This window comes from Convolutriloba macropyga, chromosome 8 (assembly GCF_964194025.1).
Source record: "Convolutriloba macropyga chromosome 8, txConMacr16.3, whole genome shotgun sequence".
NCBI lineage: Eukaryota > Metazoa > Xenacoelomorpha > Acoela > Convolutidae > Convolutriloba > Convolutriloba macropyga.
The window spans coordinates 14,192,776-14,202,024 of NC_134475.1; the positions used below are offsets into that span (position 1 = coordinate 14,192,776).

The 9,249-nt window shown below is 36.8% G+C and overlaps 1 long non-coding RNA gene across 1 annotated transcript; it reads right to left on the reverse strand.

Annotated features, from left to right (window-relative positions):
- Window positions 1–259: 259 nt before the first annotated feature.
- LOC142343954 (uncharacterized) lies at window positions 260–8,938 on the reverse strand. Its single transcript, XR_012759230.1, has 2 exons — window positions 8,796–8,938; window positions 260–753 (listed from the first exon to the last, which is right to left on the reverse strand). It is a non-coding gene; the product is annotated as an uncharacterized LOC142343954 (long non-coding RNA).
- Window positions 8,939–9,249: the final 311 nt, after the last annotated feature.

The window sequence follows — 9,249 nt, forward strand, 5'->3', positions numbered from 1 at the left end:
GGTAATCTAAATTTTCTCTGTACATTTTCGCAAAGGTAAGTACTATGTTGATCTGACATTAATTGAACGCCTATTTTTGCGTAATTTTTAGGGTTGAAATTAGCTAAAAGTTAGCTAAATTAGCTAAAAGGTTAGGGTTGAAATTAGCTAAAAGTTAGCTAAATTAGCTATAAGGTTAGGGTTGAAATTAGCTAAAAGTTAGGTTTTATGGCCGATTATGGAGTCTGAGTGTCAGCTTGAGTGAGTTTCATATTTAAAAACATTTTCGAACTTTTGACAATTTTTGATAAATTTTACATAATAAAATGTGCAAGCTTCATCAGTAAAATAATTAGACATTTTGACACAAGTTTTCTTCAACACAGTGAATCATAAAATCTTTGTGATACGCAATTTCTATTGACGTCTTCATGATCTGCACAAGTGTTTTGTGTTGAGCTGCGCATGGGTGATGCGCAATTGTGTTCAAAGATGTTTAACTGTACTGAAAGATGTTTAATTGAGTAGATGTTTACGTGTGTTCAAAGATGTTTAACGGTGATCCTGGTTCCTGTTCCTGCTTCTCCCTTTTATTCTTCAGATGAATGTGAATCGAGTGTGCTTTGCTACATTGTTATCTTTATATGGTCAGTTTGGTCACGGACAGAATCGGGAGTACCGCTGTTTGCAGCTGACCTCATCCCGTACCTGTACCTGTGCACAGCTGCGGAAGTGCACGATGCTCACAGCATGCGTGACGTGATCGGCCATTACCTGAAACGTGAACAAGGCTGTCCCTGAACTCGTCAAGAGAACAGCGAGATCCCGCGACCTGTGTACAAACAGCTATAATACAAAACAAACTGCCAGAAGCAAACTGTTAAACTATTCCAAACCTGTGATACTTGATTTCATGAAAGTATAATATATCAGTCTTCATTCATTTTTCTTTTCAAATATTACGTTTTAATTACAATTTTTTGCCATTTAAACCATTTTCAACCAATGTTGACAGGTATACATGCTTTTGTTTATTAGGACATCAAATTTGCATCAAGTTTGAATTTTATGCTACGCATTTAAGTGGCCCAACTGATCTAGATATAAGCTAAAAGGCAGCGCTAAGTAATAATTGCAACGCTAATTTAATTGCAGAGCTAAGTATTAATTAGTAACTAAATAGAGTCTGGTAATTGACTCTGCTCAGCGCGAGTGAAATCGGGTAATTAGCCATGTTCAGATTGAGGGCATTCGGTAAGTAGAGCATACCATACAAAGCAAATAATATGAGTAAATGTTTGAGTCACTAGCGTGCCTATAAACCAGGCTGTAAAATGAAAAATGGGACAAGTCCAGAAAAATTGCCAGTTAAAAAACCATGCTGAAAAACGAATGAATTAGTGCTGATTTTAACTGACTATCAGATCCGGATTGTTTAATTTCAAAAGTGTTCAGACTGAAAGAAAACGAGAACGGAATGCAGTGCGAGGGTGGCTTGCTTTGTTGACAAAATTGGAATACAAGATTTCTACACTACAACTTCTAACTGACATTTAAAGAATATGAACGCATTTCATTGAGCGAAGAACAGTTTCCAGAAAAGCTTTGATTACGATTACAAATGGTACAGACAGGCCTCGTGAAATTATGCAACAACAACAACAACAAGTAGAGACGCACAAATTAAGTAAAGTCTACGCATAGAGACTCCAAAATCATGTAAGATCTAAGCCTGAAAACGTCATTACGTAATGTCAACCTTGAAAAACAATCTTTTATGTATGATTAACGCCTTAAAATTGCGATGCTTCCTTTCAACGCGTTTTGCCGTAGATCTTACATAGATTCAACAGGTTCATAGCCAGTCTTAAAATGCTACAACTCTTACAATTCTATGCTTTTTAGCGCTGCGGCCACGGCTCGTGATTACAGACAAAATTTTGAGGATGCTCTCCCCTCCCTCTCATCTCCTACTGGCCTTCATAACAAAATATTACCAATTAGTTTCTGACATGAGTACCTTGTTAAAATAAGATCTCTTGTTTATGCCGAAGCTTTTTCACAACATACCGTACGCCTCTAAACGGGCCCATATAATGAGGTTGGCTCAATTTTTCTTAACCATTAGCAATAATTATAAAGAACAAATAGGCGTGATAAGTTATTAGTAATATCAGAAACAAATCCACTTTTATCACAATCATTGTCAATTTTTTAGCAGTTTTAGCAGTACATTGAGCAGTTTTTTTTACCTTAACAGCAAAAACTGAGAGACTCTTCATCCAGGGCCGAGGTTTCACCTTTAATCCAATTATCGGGAAAAAAAGGTAAGAGTGTAATTTTAAAAAATTTCATTGTATTTACATCTTTTCTCCACACTTTCTACACACTTTGCAAAGAGTGTAATTTAGGGTGGACTGATAAAAAAATTATACTCTTACACAATTACCATTATAACCAAAATTGAAATGGATAATGATAATATCAGTTGGTGCAGGGGATAACGCACAAGGTGAATGTAACATATTCGAGAGAGTGAAGATGGGAGGATCAATCCTCAGTACCTCTTTTCACTTTTATTTATAAAAATTACTTTCTTGTTATTACACTCTTCCACCGTTAATTAAGCGGAGAAATAGGGGTGCAATTTTTTAATTTTTACGCTCTTTACACTCTTTTCCCCGTTATTTTTGGAGGAAAACTCGGCACGGTATACATAGGTTTTGCTATGAAAGCACAATATCAGCTTTTGCAGTCGATGAATGTTTCTAGATTATTTGAAAAAAGTTAGGCGCGCATAGCAAACAAGTTCTCAGATACGGAGACTTATAAAGGCGATTCGTTATTAAATGGAAAACTGAAAATAGCCGATTATAAAAGCGAACATTTGAAGTACGTAACAAACCAGAAATACTAGAACATCAAGAAACTTCGAGACTGCCTCTTCGCGTTGAATGAGCGCAAAAATGACAGACACGAATTTCCCCACCACACGACATTAGCTTCAAACTAAAATGGAACCGCTACTATTGTCATCAACTGAGGACCTTGGAAAGAAAGGCCACAGGAATAGCAAAAATATTTCTATGAGCAGCTTGTAAGAATGCTTTGTTGGGACATTTAGCTGGAGTTTTTGGGCCCACACAACAACATAAAGAGAAAACTTGTTATCTGACAGTAGTCAGAGGGCAATTTACACGCACAGCAGGTCTTTTGCTAACAAAAGTCCACAAGAAACCATCACGTTGGCTTGTGATGTCAGTGACGCACAGGCAATATCTTTCGGCCAATAGAAATTACTATGATGAGGTCGAAAAATGCTCATAATCAAAACATAGGAAGGTCAGAAAATTTCTACCATACAAAGATACCATACAAGACTTTTCTTAACTAATTGTCAGCGCAGAGTGAATAATGTGTGAAGAAATTTCAGTTAAATTATGTCAATAAAAATATAAATCATTTAGAAAATCGAATTGCGTCCAGATGAATCTTCATACAGCGACTGCAAATGATTCTTATCTCTGCATATGGGACGCCATTTCCAGCTGGAGATCAAGTTCGAGCTCTACTCAAAGATGTACCGGCAATAAATGTGACGAAAAATGTCACAACTATTAATTTTGTTTAAAAAAGCGAACTATATGTCACGTTCAAGTGTTATATCAGATTTTGTGGATACAAGAATTACCGATTTTGGGGTGCCCTTATCAAGCGAGCAGAGATCAGACTGACCTGGGTCAGCGCGAGGCAGAAGCAGATTCTGGCAGAAAGTCTACGGTCTGAAAAGTCTATTCAGGGCCGCATTCAGACTGTACACGGTCTAATCAAGGCACTCTTCACGATCTAGAAATTCTGATCAGGGCCACGTCCAAAGTCTGTACGGTCTGATCAGAACACAGTCTGTGGTGAAATTGAGATATGATAGAGCTCCAAACTTAAATACTTAAAAAAGGTTTCCAGAAAGTGAAAATCGAGTTATCCAATAACAATTTCAGCGAATTATCCAATAACAATTTCAGCCGTCAAAAGACTATGCAATAGCAAATGTTGAGAAACTTTTTCTGAATCAGTTAGTTTTGAGAATTACGTGATTTAAAAAATAGGAAAGCAATTGATCATAGTGAAAACATAAGACGCCCGTTCGTTAGTTAAGGCAATAGCAAACTCGACGGAGCGAAAAGTCGGACACATATTTGAATCTCAATTCAGAGCTGGGCGCCTCTCGTGGAATGGTGTACATATACACAAGGGATTAGAGAAAACTATTTCACGAAAACTTTTTTAATGAAAAATGATTTTATTCTATTCGATTGAGCCTTTGATTTGTTTTATAGAACTGCTGCTCAGTTGATTGCAAAATTCTGTGGTCCAAATTTTGTCAACAACTATCATGAGGCGTGTAAGCTAAATTTGTCCAGCAGAAAGGTTCGGATTTTGCCTCTTCATACTAATTCTAGGGGTTGCTTTAATAGTTTTTGGAAAAATGCTGCGCTATCTGCAAAAACTTGATCAATTTTTGCTGATGATGAAGCAGTAGCTACTGCCAATTTTGAAAATGTAGAACTATGTTTGCTAATCATTGTCACAATTGGTCCAAAGTGTGGATACTTGATTGAGATGAGCAAAAATATATTACTGTTAATAACCAGTTTGTCTTTAAATCCGAACTGTCTCCGGTAATACTATAAAAACTTCCCTAAAACAAAGTGGTAATTAAGAGGCGTCATAGGACCCATGACACCTCTTAATTACCACTTTGTTTTAAGGAAGTTATTATAGTATTACTACTTAATTACTACTTATTAAATTAAGCCTAACTTATTACTACGAGTAGTACTTTATAACCACTTTATTACTACTTATAGTACTTTACTGCTACTTATTACTACTTATTAGTACTATTTATTACTACTTATTAAAATTAGCCAGTCCCACATTGATATAAAAAGCCTTTGATGGGCGAGGGATTTTTCGGGGAAAAATCAGTTTTTGTGGTTGCATGTATTTAAAGCACTTCAGAGATTTGAAAGCTTCAATTAAACTTTATTAAATTGCTTACTGCATGCTCAAAATCCGCGCGAATAATAGATACCTAAATTGAGCGGCAACGTGCTACAAGATTTGTTACCTACTTTTCGCACCGAATGTTTTTTTATTTCGGAAAATTGGCGGAACCACTTTTGCGAAAAGTAAGATACAAAGGATGTATCCTAATTTCGTTCATTGTATGTATCTAATTTTCGAGCCAATTTTACTAAGGCGGACAAAATTTTTGGGTATACCTCTGCGTCGTAATGGGTAACTGCAGAGAACTCCAAAAAACCTTGAGAAGAAAGTTAAAAATTGAAAGGCGAAAACACAGCTTTTGTGAAATAAATAGCAGCTATTGTCCCCAGGAAATTTTCGCTGTGATTGTAAAGTTAACCGAAGATGTATGGCGCTTACACATGTACCACAATAATTGTAATTTTTAGGCTAGTAATTACAGTAAATAAATTTCATTTACTATCAAAATGACGGTCAATTTTATTAATATTGTGTGCAGTTTGTTTAGTCTAACTTCAAAAAACTGACTATTTATGTCTAATTCTGCTATGAAGAGTCAGGAGAGCTACTTTTCCTGTCGAAGACTGTTTCTTATTTAATAACAAACTCTCAGATATGGAAGCGTAGAAAGAAAAACAAAAAAATCTTATTTAACGACAAACTGAACATACAGCCGATTACATATAAGAACTTCGAAGCAGCTAACAAAACCAGAAAACGATTATCTCATAGACCTTGATTTCTGCTGATTTGCGTTGACTGAGGAGCCAAAAATATGAATAGGATTTTTTTCTCCAACCTAAAATTAGCTTCAAACTCTTATAGAGCAGCTGTTACAATATTTAACTGAAAAATATGAAACAAAAAAGGCAACGGGTCCTGGCCAAAACTTCAAAGCCAGCTCATAAAACGTTTCGATGGGACATTTAACCAAACTTTTTGGGCCCACATCCACAGAAAAGCGTTGTTATCCGGAAGCAGTCACAGGGCATTTTTACAATCACAACGGGTCTTTTGCTAACTGAAATCAGGAAGTCACAATAAAGGGAGAATCATGGCAAAAGGAGTTTGTTGAAAACTTCGAGCAAATATTAGTAGAATCATTTTATTATTAGTATAGATCATTAGGCAATTAACTGTGTCCAGACGAACCTTCTTTCGGTGACTTTACGTGCATCTAATCTCTGCATGGGTCTATGAAACAAACCCCCGCGGAAACCCCCGCTTGTTCATAATAGGAAGTAAATCCCCGCAGAAATATACTCCCAAGGAAGAAAACCCTATGTTATCATTGAAAAACGACAATGCGATTGAAATGAAAACCATTAAAACAAAAACTTAAACACTCACGCCTAGATAAATTTCTCCTGAATTTCACGTTCTGCATTACGTATTCACGCTTTAACTTCAAAAATATGCATTTTAGTGTCACCAATGGCATATGATTCAGTCAGTTTTTTTTCAAAGACTCAACTTGAGGCCTCTATAAAGGATGAGGTTCTTACTTAGACAAATGATGGGTAAAAAAGGTGGGGACTCCTAGAAACCTACTCCAAACAAAAAATCACTCAGAATAGTTCCCTATAAACCACATTTTGAAATCTTTCATATTTGAACTTCCAATGGGCCGTCACTAAGAGAGAGTGCTTGAAGGGCTGACAAACCATCCTCCGTGCTATGGTGTTCAACCAAAGTCATGGTGATGTCTCTTGCCCTACGGTTGGGAAAGGAAAAACCACCGTTCAGTTGATAGGAAGTGTTTTGCGGTGAATACACTGAACAGACCAAATTTTTAAGCCTACTTGGCTCGTTTTCAATCAATTTTTAGCACGTTCTGTATCAAATGCGTTCATACTGTTCACAGCAATCATTTTGCTATCCTAATCTAATTAGTATGATATGATTGCATTAATTTTTCGAGGCTCTTTCTTTTGATTTAAAGTTCTGAAATCAACAACCAAAGTTTCAATTAAATGAATATATCTTAATTTGACAAATTATGTTACAATAAAACCAGCCAAGGAGGAACAAGGTTTTTATATCGAGGTTTCACTTACATTAAAAAGAGAGAATTTAAAAATTCAACTTGCGAGTAACAAATACAAAGAAACTAAGCATATTGTAAGCACCAACTTTGGACAACTATTGACCAATCCATTCAGCAATCGTCCTGCCAACATTCGCACGCGAACAACTCTTTGCTAACTGACGTGAGCAAAATTAACAACCTGATTAAAGAGGAAGCGAGTGTACAAGAATGTGTTTCAACTCAACTCATTCTATCGAGCAAAAATCTGACTGCCTGTGCCGAATGTGCAATTAAAAGGACTAGAATTTCTCACATCAATTGACGTATCCGCAAAATTGAACAGCGAAAAAGAGTATTTGGGCCAATTCTTTAGAGCGACGTCTTTGAAATCCTCGAGAAATACTTAACTACAAAGAAAGACAATGACGTCTTCTCTAAAGACGGACTTGTTCAGCAGTAGGAAAGAAGGTTTCTGTTCTTTGCAATAGAACACGATTTGTAACTGCTCAGTGAAAACGATGAATGGTTTGTTGATGGAACTCTCAAAAGTTGTCCCGACAACTTCTATCAGACATTTATTGTTAATTGCCTCGACGATGGAATAACAGTCCCTTGCTTATATCCATTGTGGCTAGAAAAAAGACAAGATAAATACGTGGCATTTTGGAAAAACTTGAAAGATAGTTTATCACTCCCCGACACAATAGTGATGGAAATTGAGTCCGCTTCAATAAATTGAGTTGGGCTTCTCTGTCAAATATTAGAAAAAATTCAGTTTAATTATCTGTATGTTTACAGCACCTGCATTTTCGCCCCTCCCCCCTCCCCTCAACACACTGAATCTTGATTCAAAATGCTCCAATTATCACTGCCAGAATTTAAAACTATGGATTTTGTAAACTATTTTGAGGAATTTTATCAATAGAGGCGATAAACAGACAAGTGCTTCGAAAATTTACCGTAGCACAATAAAAAGGGGGAAGTAGATAGCTAAAAAAAGTGAGAATCGCAGCAGAATAAAACGAATTGTTTGAGGTGCACACGAATATCAACAATTCGAATATTTGCGAGCAAATGCTTTGAATGTGTCATTTTGAGAACCTGTTTCAATCTTTTGCTTTTTGTATGTGTAATTGTGTTTGAATATAATTAATTTAATTTAATTTGTTTGACTTTGCATCTCTTTGACAGTCAAGTGGGGGTTTTTCGGTGGTTTTTTTTTCTTCGGGGTTTCTTTTCGTGGGTTTTTTCCCATCTAATATTGCGTGGGGTTTCCTTCTGTAGTTTTTTTCCGAAACCGCTCTGCAAATGTGAGCTGGCGGTCTTTTCTATCCAATGATGGAGCAATGTTTTTACAAAAATGTGAAAAAGAATTAATTTATGCAGAACAACTATACGTCACCTACAAAGCCTTATCGGATATTATAGATACATATGGGCGACCGGTTTGAGTTGCGCTACCCAAGCCACCACTGATCGGACCTACTTAGTTCAGAGCGATGCAACAGCAGTCTAGCGTCATGTCTGCAGTGTGATCAGGGTCCCGTGCAGAGTCTGTCTTGTCTGATCAGAGACCAATCTAGAATGAATTTGAATTGATACATTGGGACTTGTAATTTAAACAATTGTGGTTCGAAAATGAAATCAACTAAGTATGCTGTTATATGTGGACCCAGAAATTAATTCCTCTTTTGTGTGTGTTACTCAACTCGGAAAAGCGCTATAATGAGTATCTTACCAGCAACTCCGAATGAAATGAAGCGCGGCCAAGTGACTTCATTTGTGGTCACCTTGTAAACCGTCAGTTGTAAAAACTGTTCAAATAAAACCTTTTAACAATTTTTACTTTGTTCATAAATTTGGCGGAGGGCCCTTGTTTAGATTGACCGATTTTCGCTTAATGGGTCAAGAGTAATAGGTCATTTTATAGCCAATTTGGGGCCATGGTCATTAACTTCTTCTGGGACCGTGTATTTAACGACCCGGAATGACACCCCCCCCCCCCCCCCCCCCCCCAGACGACGTTTTGTCGAGTCATATTTCTATCGCCTCGCCCCGGGCAGAATTGCGGATCGGGAGTGCTCCCGAATTTGCCAAAGCAAGTTTCATGCAATTGCTTCTTTGACATTCCACCCGAAATTTATTTTTGGCATAACACGTTTGTATGCAAAGTTAAGTTAAACATGCGATGT